This window comes from Pan paniscus, chromosome 15 (assembly GCF_029289425.2).
Source record: "Pan paniscus chromosome 15, NHGRI_mPanPan1-v2.0_pri, whole genome shotgun sequence".
In the NCBI taxonomy this organism is placed as follows: domain Eukaryota; kingdom Metazoa; phylum Chordata; class Mammalia; order Primates; family Hominidae; genus Pan; species Pan paniscus.
The window spans coordinates 59,947,858-59,957,281 of NC_073264.2; the positions used below are offsets into that span (position 1 = coordinate 59,947,858).

The window sequence follows — 9,424 nt, forward strand, 5'->3', positions numbered from 1 at the left end:
TGACCTTAGACAAGTTACTTAATATATCCGTAGTTCCTAATTTATAATGTGAGGACAATGACCTCAACTGAATGGGTAAATATATGTCAAGCACTTCGAACAGTGCCTGGCACATGGCAAATGCTATGCAAATGTTTGGTAAGTGACTTATTTCTCCATTAGAATAAATTTAAACATGAAGTCTTCTTCCTCCAACCAGAGATTGCCTAAAACCACACAAAGATAAAATTTGTTTGGTATCTGATGCTCATGTAAGAATGGATCCTGGCTGGGCAAGGTGGCTCACACCTGTAATCCCAGCACTTTGAGAGGCTGAGGTGGGTGGATCATGAGGTCAGGAGTTCGAGACCAGCCTGACCAACATGGTGAAACACCGTCTCTACTAAAAATACAAAAATTAGCTGGGCATGGTGGTGTGCACCTGTAATCCCAGCTACTCTGGAGGCTGAGGCAGGAGAATCGCTTGAACCTGGGAGGTGGAGGTTGCAGTGAGCCGAGATCCTGCCATTGCGTTCCAGCCTGGGCAACAGAGCGAGACTCTGTCTCAAAAAAAAAAAAAAAAAAAAAAAGAATGGATCCTGAAGAGATAGACTGCAGAATGTAATAAGGGAAGGAGGCCCCTTGAAAAAGGGCAGGGCTTTGAAACAGGAATCCTATAGGACAGTTTAGCCACAGACCATCCTTGTCTGGCAACCTTCTACTTCCAAGCAAGGAGCAGCAGGGCAGGTTGCGAGATCTGCCTCTTCTTCATAGTTCCTACTGTCATCTCTCTGGAATCCTACAAGCCAGGGTTTCCCAGGGAAACTCCCAGTCAGAACTGTGATGCTTTTTCCACTACAATGGCTCAATTGTAGAGTGGGTTGGAAGTAGGCAGACTTCTGATTCTTCACAGCATGTTGATAGAGAATAGGCTTCAGGTAAAAGAAATTACCAATCATTTTTCATTATCCAAGGTAACACTCACCCACTCCAAGGAACACGACTGCGGCAGCTGTGAGGATGCCAAGCATCAGGCCCCAAACCATCTGGCAGATCAGAAGGGGCATTTTCTGGCTTGGGGAAGCTGACATTCAGTAAATTGTTAGTGCTGGCTCCCACAGTGATCATCCTGGCTTCAGGCAATGCCAAGTTATGGTGGGCAAAATGAAGCCTTGATATACAGGTTGCATAATCTTAAGAGATTTTTGGGTTTTTTTGTTTTTGTTTTTTTGCATGGCATTTTCTTTCCCAAAAGGATGACTTGAGAAGCTTTTGTACACATTGTCTTGTTACATTGGTGGGTGACAATTTTCTATGGGTCTCTCATGTTTCTGCATGTCTTGTGAGCAAAGACACTGCCTACAGATAGCAGATATATTGTCTTTTCAAGAATATGTGTTTAGAGATAAGCCTGAAGTTACTGTCTCCCTCTTGAGCAAAGGGCAGGCATGCTTCGAATCTAATCTAATAAAGATAGTATCTTCCTCTGAAGAAAAAGGCAGATATGCTGATGCTATCCATTGTGAAAATTGTGGGCTTCCTCAGAGCAGGATCCCTCTCCTGTGATGCAACCCACGATGTGTGCAGATATTTATCATTCTCTCTTTAGATGGTCTCAAAATTGGGAGTCGGGGCTTGAGGACTGGCATAGATTTTTGACCTGCATTCTTTCTAAACTTATTGAGGTTGTGGAGCATATTCATAGCACCAGCGATTCAAACAACTGAATGTAATTCTCAATGGTGCATTCTAGCTGTATAGATCCAAAATCTTTTTTTTTTTTCTGCCAGCTTCCTGCTGTATGTCGCTACAATCTTTTTATTTCTGTTCAAAAATGGAATATTTTGGTCAAGTTTCAAGATTTAATATGGGCCGGGCGCGGTGGTTCACACCTGTAATCCCAGCACTTTGGGAGGCTGAGGCAGGTGGATCACGAGGTCAGGAGATTGAGACCATCCTGGCTAACATGGTGAAACCCCGTCTCTACTAAAAATACAAAAATTAGCCGGGCGTGGTGGAGTGCGCCTATAGTCTCAGCTACTCGGGAGGCTGAGGCAGGAGAATGGTGGGTGAACCTGGGAGGTGGAGGTTGCAGTGAGCCAAGATCACGCCACTGCACTCCAGCCTGGGTGACAGAGTGAGACTCTGTCTCTAAAAAAAAAAAAAAAAAAAAAAAGATTTAATATGATAACTTGTACATTATTATGTCTTTCCTATAAAAAAATCTAATTCCCTTCCCCGAGATCCATCCTGGTTTTACTTTTCTCCCCCTCCAAGAAAGAGTTCAGCCTTTCTAAGGTTCCATTCCTGGACAACAGTTCCGCATTTGCTTAGTTCCATAAATAGTAAGTAACTGAATAGGGCCTTTTTAATCCTATCCAAGGTCTGTCTGAATCCAAATCTTATGTGCTTTCTGCTATATCGTTCTGCCTTTCCATAATGAAAAGAGCAACCACAAATATTTATTGAAGATTCATTCTGGCCAGGCACTGAAATAAGAACTTCACTTGTATTCTCTTCCCTGATCCTTATAACAATTCCAATGGGGTAGATTCTGTTATTATCATTTTCACACAGATGAAAAAACTAAGGCTTAGAAAGTTATCTACTGTGTGCTAAGACAGCTAGTAACTGATGGGGACGAATGGGAACTCAAGTCTGTCTTCTTTTTTTTTTTTTTTTTTTTTTTTTGGAGACGGGGTCTTGCTCTGTTAGCCAGGCTGGAGTGCAGTGGCGCGATCTCGCTCACTGCAAGCTCCGCCTCCTGGGTTCACGCCCTTCTCCTGCCTCAGCCTCCGGAGTAGCTGGGACTACAGGCGCCCGCCACCACGCCCGGCTAATTTTTTGTATTTTTAGTAGAGACGGGGTTTCACCGTGTTAGCTGGGATGGTCTTGATCTCCTGACCTCGTGATCCACCTGCCTTGGCCTCCCAAAGTGCTAGGATTACAGGCGTGAGCCACCGCACCCGGCCAAATCTGTCTTCTTAACAACCAGGCTGCATTGCCTCCCAGGAAGGTCCTGCCCAATTGGTATCCGAATAACATGTAAATGAAGGATGCTTTATGGAAATGAATTATACTGAAGGAGGCTTTATTGAAATGAATTATACTACCCACAAAATATTCATTTTAGGTTTTAAAGGTGTCCTAAAGCTAATTGCAATGAACTGAAAATTACATAGTCTTGATTCTCTATTGTGAAGAATCTTCAAGAAGAAACAGTTATACCCCTTGTTAAATTTTTCAGACTTGCTATCTTGGCATTTAATAATTTATACCAGTTAAGATCTTTTCCCTCTACTAATGATGACTATTGAGTAATTTATTAATCTTGGTTTGGTCATATTGAAACTACGTTGCTTTTATAGTGGTGATAATAGTAGAATAAAATAATTAAATCATAATAAAACGGGGCATCTATTTTCTCATTTATACCAGTGCCAGGTATAAATGACTATCAAATCGCCCATCAACTAAGAATGATTTTTAAAATCTCTTTGTTTGCTTGCTTGCACAGGCTTTATATTGCATGGTATTATTTTATTTTTTCTTTTTTTTTTTTTGGAAACGTAAGTATAAATTTACTATCCACCTAGTGGTAGCTAGGTAAAATTGCAGGCATAATGATAAAAAAGAAATAATCAGCTTTGTAGTTCTCATCTTCAAACCCAAACCTGTAAGGGGGAGGACAGACTCAAACGTCTCAGGGACCAGGCAGATAATACAAATAAATGAAATAGGCCAGGTGAGAGAGTACAAGTCTTGCCAAAAGGAGCAACCCCTATTTAGCTTCGATTGATTGTCCTTTTCTGAAAAGCAGATCAGAATTGCCATACGTTCTGACTGATCGAGAGAGGCCAGAAATTCTAATTTTAATGTGAAACCTCTTGATTTCTTAGATGGTGGTTCAATTTTCTTGAAAACACTAGGTAGGCTAAATGAAGCTGACAGTCCACCAGTTTTCAATGCTCCTCTGTGCAGAGTGAATGGCATCTCCCCTAACAGTGGTATTAGACTGCCACTCACAAGCCACAATTTGCAATTGCAACAGAGGCACAAACTGACAGAGATCTCCTGCTTTACTATGCACACACAGCTGAACTCTTGAGCCGTGGAGAACAACTAATTCTACAGGAAAAAGTGGAAGGCTAATCTGAGCCACCCAGTGATGGCGGCAGGGGCCTTCAGGACTAGCTGCTGGTCTGTAGGCGCTAAATTGCAGACTGCTCCTGCAGGAAGCCTTCAGGGCCTGGGAGGCCTTTATCTGGCTCAAAAGCTAGGGCTGCTTCTCGAAGGACTTCCAAATGCTCCTCAGCAGCTGATAGTGACTGGTCAATCCACTCCAGGCCCCCCGTCAGATGGCAGGCATTCCTTGTCACCAGCACCAGGCGACTGACAGACAGGAGCAGGGTAGTCGTCCCTGTGTCCAGGAGCTTGGGGTCCAACGGCGGGTACATCGACTTCACAACATCATCTACCCTGGGGCTGTTCCACTTGGCCACCACAATGATGTCGCTGACAATGGCTGAAGTCTTCATCTTGGCCCCAGAGCCCATTGTCATGGCAACAAGCTTCTCTGTCAGAGTGTGACAAATCTTCAAGATGGCCATGCAGTGGGACATGAGACCCGAGGCATCTTCGATCCAGTCTTTGTTCTCCAGAATGGCCTCAATGCGGGGGTTGGTGATAACAACATCATCCAGTTCTAAGAGGGCTCAGACTGGGTCGCCATGGCACCGATGAGGTCCACAATGGGCTTAGAATCATAGCGCTGCCGCAGGTCTCGGGGCTGGTAGTAGCGCTGCCTGCAAACCAGCACCAAGGCTGCAAACGAAGCCAGAAAGATGGTGGCCAGCACACCTCTGGCAACTATCACCACGGTCTCCATGCTTCCGGGGAGCTCCTGACTCAGTCCCGTTCACATCCTCCTCATGGGCTAAGGCTGCTGGAAGTGGCAAACTGGGGGAAGAGGATGGCAGGAGCTAGGTTCCTCCACGACACCTCCAGAGACCTGAGGGCCTCAAGCTGCAGCTCCGGGGCACATCCCGCTGCGCTCCCACGACGGCCCCGCCGATGGCAAAGTCAGCGGTATTATTTTCTTTAATTCCTTTGTTAGAGCTCTTAAGTTTCATCCCGTAAATGGTACATTATTTGAGCTTTATCTGTATGTTATAATATTTATGAACCATTATTCCAGACAAAGGAAAGAAAGCCTTACCAAGGCCCATTAGATGCTTCGCAGTATTCCAGAGGCAGCATAGTAGGCAAAAAAGAATTGTGGTGGGTTAAATATGGGTCCAAGCTCAGTGTCTCTATTTACCATTGCAGTGATTCTGGTGAATTTCTTAATCCCTATAAGCCTCAGTTTTTCACCTATGAAATGGGATAATATTATCTAGCCTATAGCGTCTTTGTGAGCATTAGAAAGAATATGTATAAGTTAACTGGCATGTATTAGGTGCTCAAGAAGCTGAACAATAATCACTGTTGTTTCTCAGATAATTATTATCACTACTATTAATCTCTCATTATTTATCAATGCCCCTATATCTCTATGGATCTATTTAGATGTGTAGACATGAGGTCTTACTAACTAAATGATAATCATACAAATATTCCTTGTTATTACATTTTTTTCAAGCAAATTTAAATATTTTTCTAACTTTCTACTTTCATGAAAGTTAGATTAACATTCTCTGGGTGTAAATATATATTCAACCATAAGCAGATATTTCTTACCAAGCATTTAATTCATTAAATTTCAACTTTAAACATTAAAGATTTCAAACTGTAAACATTAATTTCAAACTTTAAACATTAATAAATTGGACCGTAAACCTCTCTTAATTTGAAAATTTTGAACTTGAGGCATTAATATACATTTTCTTGGCCCTGCCACCAGCTGAGATGCCTAGCTTCCTCTATGGCATATGACTACTGTATTTCTATGGCAACTGCTTTAGCATTTTGCAAGGGTCAAAAGAACCCATTTTGATATGTTAAAGGCAAAAAACAGCAATAGTCATTTAACATCAATTTTAGTCTTATCTCTAATGTTTCCCTTCTATTCAAACACTTCCTTCAATTAACTCCATACTAGATTTTGAAAACAAGTCGTTTCCTTGTTTCATTTTATTCCCTTTTCTTAGAAAGTCACCTCTCTTCTTTTCCCTTATTGAAATTCTATCCACCCTTGCAGGGAGAGCTACAATGTCATTTTCCTGGAGGCCCATCCCACTATTACACAAGACAGGTTACCTACCTTTGTAACATTGAGGTTTTCCTGCTAATTAGACTCTTAGCTCAGATATATTTAGGTTGGTGAGTCATTTGTGCACTTTGTTCTTCCAGAGAAAAACATTGTTGTCTGCATGTCTTTATGTGTGCATAGTGCGTGAGAGAGCCCTTTACAATCATAAATGCTCAATCTAGGTTAATCGAAAGAATAAATAAATAACGAATGATTTGTTTGGAAATAAAACAAACACTGGCTGGGGTAGCAGGGAAGCTATAAAAGGCTAGGCTGGAGACCTAGTCTGGTTGCCTGTTACATGCGTGGCTTGGGAAAATAATTTAACCTCTCTGAACTCAGTTTCTTCATCTGTAAAAACATAAGTGATCCTGCCTCCGTCCTTTCCCTGTATACTTATGGGATAGTTGTGGGAACCAAATAAAGAAATGCATGCAGACTGTAAATGCTAACCTGAGGTATTAAGTTCCTAGACAGCTGGACAACTCAGTTGACATTAGATACTTTTAATAGCCAACTTTACATGCTATTATCTCACCCCATTAAGAATATGTTATCAAGCTGTTTTGATATTACATAGCAAAGATGATTCATTTACTCCCTCATCTGTTTTTCTGCTCATCCATTCATTCACTAAAATTTATTGAGTACCTACTACATACCTGGTACCATGCTAGGCACTCGGGCTGTGAACATGACAAGACAGATGTAGTCCCCTGCTCTGAAGGACCTTGCATTCTTGTAAGGGAGCACTGAAATAGGTCTACAAACAACTGAGCCCACAAATAAGATCATTTTAGATGAGGATAAGTGCCAGAAAGCAAATAAAACAAGTTAGTGTGCTAGGAAGTAAGTAGGCGTGAACATCATTGGAGTGGTCAAGAAAAGCCTTTCTGGAGGGACCAGAATGAAGAGAAGGGACAAACTCTGCAAAGCGGGGACAGCAAGTGCAAATGCTCTGAGGTGGGACCAGGCTGAGGTTGATCAAACAGCAGAAAGACCAGTGGGCTGAAGCAAAATGACCCAAGGAGAATGGAGGCATTCGCTGATGGAAAGGTGGTTTATATGCACAGAAAGATTCAGACAGAGAAAAGCAATATATTTTCTTTGGCGATAAAGATCAAGGAGTTTAAAACTGGTTTAATTCTTGTGAAAACATAGCTCATTGGATAATATGTTAAGGTATTTACAATTATATAACCGTAGCGTTAGGGAGTTTTGAGATTTACTATTTTAAAAAATCATTTTAATGTTAAAGCAAAGGGATCTTAGCATTGTCCGTGGTTGTTGATATTTTACCAGAATACTATTTTTTCCTTCCCGTAAGTTCTTACTATTATTATTTTGGTGATTTGTTGCACCTTTTGCTGTCATTCATTGTAACCAATATTTAGTGGAAAGTCTGAATTAAAATATTTTAAAAATATATTTAATTGTATTGCATTCACAATGTTTTTCTAGTAGGAAAGTAGGAAGTGTTAGGTTCTTTGTAGGTACTAGCTGAAGGGGGAAAAAATTAGTCCCTCATGGAGTCCTCATGGAGTGTACACACACACACACACACACACAAAATTTTTAACTGTGATAAATGCTGAGAAAGAGGTTATGTGCTATCATGCTCTTTTTTTTTTTTTTTTTTGAGATGGTGTCTCACTCTGTCACCCAGGCTGGAGTGCAATGGTGCGACCTTGGCTCACTGAAACCTCCGCCTCCCGGGTTCAAGCCATTCTCTTCCCTCAGCCACCCGAGTAGCTGGGATAACAGGCGCCTGCCACCATGCCTGGCTAATTTTTTTTATTTTTATTTTTAGTAGAGACGGGGTTTCACCATCTTGGCCAGGCTGGTCTGGAACTCCTGACCTCGTGATCCACCTGCCTCAGCCTCCCAAAGTGCTAGGATTACAGGCGTGAGCCACCATGCCCGGTCCTATCATGCTAATTCTTAACAGCAGGAATTTACCAAGTAAGAAGGTCAGGGTTAACCTAGTCAAGATTATGAACTATCAGTCCTACTTAATCACAATTAGAATGGGCTGTAATAAGTTTTTATCCCCACTGTAGCTTTACCTTTCCTTAGAGATAAATTGCATGTAAATATATATTAAAGTGCTTCAAGTCAGTTTTGTCTCTTAAGTATATATTTGTTTCTTTGTAATCTGCTTTTACTTTTAATTTGAACATCAAACCAATATCCTCTCCCCACTCTTTTTCATATTCACAGAAGAGGAGTCAGCCCTGTTGTTGACACTAATTAATGACCACTCATATTTGGTTGGCAGAGAGATTTATCCCATGTCCTGTGAGTTCTCTTCTCCTTTTTTTGCACTCTGCACCCTAGACATCTGGGCCACAATTGCCAGAAGCCTCTGAGCGCTCCATCTCACTTTCCTCCCTCCAAGCCTCCCCATGTGTCATCTCTCTGGTCACAGTGGTGTCCCAACCAGTGGTTCCTGCAGTTTCCTGACACTGAAACCTGCTCAGCCAGATGGCATAACTCCCTCCAGGCGGCAACTCTGTGCCAGGCATCGGACTTCCAGGCTCATAAACGTGGAATCTGTCAGGCTGAGAACATAAGTTGCTCCAGCCCGTTATTAGCCGGTAGAAAGCTTATAAAAAAGGACTTTATAAACCAAGGCACGAGTACATAATTTCATGAGCAAAGCTGCAGTGTGGCAGTTCTTGGTTTAAAGCTGAAAGCCTTTCTAATGTGTTGCCAGAGGATTAAACGCTATCACCATGTTTCAGGCAGTGATTTTTATTGCATGTTTCATTCAGGATTTGGCACTGGAAAAGAAGGAATTCTGCACACATCAAATTGAAATCAGAAGGCAATGCGTTGCTATTTGAAGCAGGGATGCTATTGTTTTGAGGACATTATCTTCTGTTGAGGTGATTCCCATCTTGTGCACACTCTCTCCATTTTTCAATAGATATTTACCATTTTTCATTTCTTGATAAATCCTTTCTGTAATGCCTGGTACTTTTCAAAATTATTCTTCAAATAGGCAAATAGAATCATTTCTGACAAATAGAATGATGTGTTGCTTAACGATGGGGCTGTGTTCTGAGAAATGCTTCATTAGGTGATTTTGTCCTTGTGCGATTATTGTAGGGTGTACTTACACAAACCTAGATGGTTTAGCCTCCTGTACACCTAGACTGTAGGGAATGACCTATTGCTCCTAGGCTACAAACC

General features: G+C 41.7%; 1 pseudogene; it reads right to left on the reverse strand.

Moving 5' to 3' along the window:
• Positions 1–285: 285 nt before the first annotated feature.
• On the reverse strand, positions 286–4,867 carry LOC129393819 (transmembrane protein 98-like; annotated as a pseudogene).
• Positions 4,868–9,424: the final 4,557 nt, after the last annotated feature.